Raw genomic sequence first — 4356 nt, forward strand, 5'->3', positions numbered from 1 at the left:
ATTTAATTTCACTTCTAATTATCGCACATTTATTTATTGTCATTGTATTTAATTGCACTTTTAATTATCGCAATTTTATTTTATCGCACTTTTATTTATCGCAATTTCATTATTGTTATTTACTTTACATTTTAAATTAAGTTGTATTTATTTTTAATATTTTACATTAGATTTTAACTACGACTAAAGTTTTAAAATCGAAAAACCGGTCATTAAACAGTAAAAACCCTCTTTTATAATAATAATATTACTTATATATATATATTTGTATTTTTTATAAATTTAAAACTAATATAGCGTTAAGCTTGTTTAATTTTCCCTGTGGAACGAACCGAACTTACTAAAAACTACACTACTGTACAATTAGGTACACTGCCTATAAGTGTTGTAGCAAGGTTTAGGTATATTCATTCTATAAATAAATAAATATCTTGTGTAAAATTGTATCGTATTTAATAGTATTTCATTATAAAAATAATACTATTTCCTAGTACACCTCGCACACATCATGTATTTTTGGCGCCGCTGCCGGGGACATTTTTGCTTAAACACCGAAAGCGCAACGCTATATGAAAAAAAAAATTTAGTTTACTTTTGTAAAAATACGTTTTTGTAAAAATACGTTTTAAATTGCAAAAATATAAAAATAAAAACAAAATTTATATATTTTTAAGAGTTTGTTAAATATATATAAAGTTAAAAAGTTTTTTTTATTTTAGTTTTTAAAAATTAAATTTGTATTTAAGTTAGTTATATATTTTATATAATCTCAAAACAGAAAAAAAAATATAAACACTCGAGGCCCGTACTGTAGCAGCCCAACCCTGGCCCGAAATCTTTATCCATGCGATCGCATGGATTTTTAACGTGAGGACCATGCGATCGCATGGCCCTGTCAGACACGCCACAGTTGACTGCCAAACAGCAATCATTACGGGGTAAATATTATTATTATTATTTAATTATAACCCTAATTCAGGTTTAGGGTTTTAAATATATAATATTTAGTATTAGTATTAATTAATTTGTATTTTAAGTTTAATAAGTTTTAATAAATTATAAAATTAATAGTTTTATAAAATAAATAATATAAAAATAATATTTTTATGAAAATTGTAATATTTGTATTTTTCGCTCGTTTTTAGTTTTAAGTCATAGTTTTTGCCATAGTTATTTTTATTTCTAGATTTTTAGGCTTTACCGTAAAATTCCTTAAGTGCTTTTTCTTTAGACTAAGATTTAGGTGCTTTAGAATTTTGCGACGCCATTTTTATATTTTAGTACCTTTTTAAGTTATTGCCGTTTTGGATATAGAATTCTTTTAAGCTTTAATATCTTTAGACGCAACTTTTAATTCTTAGTTTTTAGTTCCTTTTTAAGTTTCGACGCGCTACGTTTTTTATTATTTTTCGACCTTTTATTTTTCGACGTTTTTCGACGCGCTCTTTTTCATTCTTAATTCTCGACATTCTAGTTTTTAGGACATAGAATTTTATATTTCTTCTCTAAAATTTCTTTAAATTTCGACGAAAAATTATTTTAAGTGGTTAAATTGATAGACATCCATTTTCTGGTTCGTAGTAATAGTTGGATTTGTACGTGGACCGGGTTATTGGAGCCAAATAGTACTCAATTATATTGAGACCAAACGAATCCTGCCCCTCTGCTATATCTTTTGGCTATTCGAAACGTGGGCAAAATTAGAAAAGTCTATTAATTTGATAACTTATATAATTTTTCTTATTTTTATAACTAATAGGATATTCACTGAATGCACCGAGCAAAACGTTCACCACCTTTTGTACGTTCACCACCTGTAACTCGATCAAGACATCTAGAAAATATTGTCGCCGTTGATTTTTCTTTAGAATCGTCATCCAGTCAACCAAGTACTCCAATTCAAATTTCCGATAATCCATTTTTTGAACCCGACCTCACAATTGAGAATCCGGAGAATATTCAGGGACAATTTCGAGATCCTGAACCACTAATCTTTCCTCCGAAACCACCAATCATTCAAACAGAGATTGTTGAGGAACCAACAATTAAATCAGAATCCTCTAGTCATTCAGATTCAACAAATTCAATTACGGAGAAATTGGAACCTCTAAGTATGGAAGACCGAATAAGAGCTAAATGCACTGGCCAAGGTCACGCAATTACTCAACCAGATATAAATGCACCAGATTATAAAATCAAAGGACAAATTCTACATATGGTGACTAATCAATGCCAATTTAGTGGTGCACCGAAGGAAGATCCAAATGAACATCTTCGTACATTTAATAGGATCTGTACACTATTTAAAATCAGAGAAGTTGAAGATGAACAGATATATCTCATGTTATTTCCCTGGACTCTAAAGGCAGAAGCCAAAGATTGGTTAGAATCGTTACCTGAAGGGGCGATTGATACATGGGATGTTTTAGTTGAAAAATTTCTTAAACAATTCTTTCCGGCATCAAAAGCCGTAAGACTTCAAGGAGAAATTGTTACGTTCACACAAAAGTCAAATGAAACTTTATATGAGGCATGGACAAGATTTGGAAAGTTATTAAGAGGATGTCCGCAACATGGTTTAGACACCTGTCAAATAGTATAAATATTCTACTAAGGATGCGACATCACTACACGAAAAGACATCGATATAGCAGCTGGTGGTTCTATTATGAAGAAAACCGCAACTGATGCTTATAAAATTATTGATAACACTGCTTCCCACTCACATGAGTGGCACCAAGAAAAAGATATTGTTAGATCATCTAAAGCAGCTAGAGTCGATTCTAGCCATGACTTAGATTCCATTTCTGCAAAGATAGATGCTGTCGAGAGACGAATGGAAAAGATGACTAAAGATATTCACTCAATAAGAATTAGTTGTGAGCAGTGTGGAGGACCACATTTGACAAAAGAGAGAATGTTTCATACATAAATCAAAGGCCTGGAAATAATTATCAGAATAATTATCAACCGCCAAGACCGATCTACAATCAAAATCAGAATTATAACCGAAATGTTCCATACAACAACCAACAAGGTTCTAGCAATCAACAAGTATCCAACAATACTTACAATCAGCAAAGACCTAATTTTCAAAATAAACCACCACAAACCGATGATAAAAAGCCAAATTTAGAAGATATGATGTCAGAGCTAGTTGATTCTCAAACACAATTTTTCACATCTCAGAAACAAACGAATGAACAAAATGCTCAAGCATTTAAAAATCAACAAGCTTCTATTCAAAATCTGGAACATGAAGTAAGCAACCTAGAAAGGTTGATAGGTGAAAGAAAACAGGAAAGTCTACCTAGTAATACAAATGCTAACCCCCGAAATGAAACAGCTAAAGTCATTACCACAAGAAGTGGTATTACACTTAAACCACCTGAAATACCTGTAATTTCTGATGACACTATTCCTACTCTACAAGAACCACAGTCTGAGCAAGATAAGGAAAAAGTACCGGTAGTTGAAAAGTTAATGAAGATAACAAAGTTAAGGATAAACCTTATGTTAAACCATACCAACCACCACTTCCTTACCCGAGTAAAATGAGAAAATAGAGACTTGAAGCAGAGCAATCCAAATTCTTGGATATGTTTAAACAGATAAATGTAAATTTTCCTTTCATTGATGTGATTTTAGGAATGCCTAGATATGCTAAATTCTTGAAAGATCTAATCACAAATAGAAAGAAAATGGAAGAACTCTCGGCTGTTACAATGAATGCTAATTGTTCTGCAGTGCTATTGATAAGATACCAGAAAAACTATCTGATCCAGGAAGTTTCACAATTCCATGTTTTCTGGGTAGTCTTAGTTCAATAGAAGCATTGGCAGACTTAGGTACTAGTATAAATTTAATGTCGTATTCACTATACGCTAAACTAGACCTTGGAGAATTGAAACCAACAAGAATAAGCATACAACTAGCCGATAGATCAGTAAAATATCCTAGAGGGATAATGGAGAACATGCTAGTTAAAGTTGATACTTTAGTATTTCTAGTAGATTTTGTTATTTTGGACATGGAAGAAGATTCTCGAGTTCCTCTCATATTAGGAAGACCATTCTTAAACACGGTCAAAGCAATAATAGATGTGTTTGGTAAGAAACTGACCCTAAGTATAGAGGACGAGAGTGTTACCTTTTCAGTTGATAGAGCAATGCAACAACCGCAATCTGCAGATGATACATGTTATTATATTCAAACTATAGAATCACATGCAGAATTGTTAGAAGAATTTCCAGAATTACAAGGAACAGGAGAATGTTCTTTAGGAGAAGGAACTGAACCAATTGATGAAACTGAAATGTTAGCTACACTTATGGCTAATGGATATGTACCAACAAC

General features: G+C 31.7%; 1 non-coding gene across 1 annotated transcript; it reads right to left on the reverse strand.

Moving 5' to 3' along the window:
- Positions 1–2473: 2473 nt before the first annotated feature.
- LOC139846137 (small nucleolar RNA R71) lies at positions 2474–2580 on the reverse strand. The gene has a single exon (XR_011758877.1). It is a non-coding gene; the product is annotated as a small nucleolar RNA R71 (small nucleolar RNA).
- Between the last annotated feature and the right edge of the window lie 1776 nt (positions 2581–4356).

The sequence above is a fragment of the Rutidosis leptorrhynchoides genome, chromosome 4 (genome assembly GCF_046630445.1).
Source record: "Rutidosis leptorrhynchoides isolate AG116_Rl617_1_P2 chromosome 4, CSIRO_AGI_Rlap_v1, whole genome shotgun sequence".
NCBI lineage: Eukaryota > Viridiplantae > Streptophyta > Magnoliopsida > Asterales > Asteraceae > Rutidosis > Rutidosis leptorrhynchoides.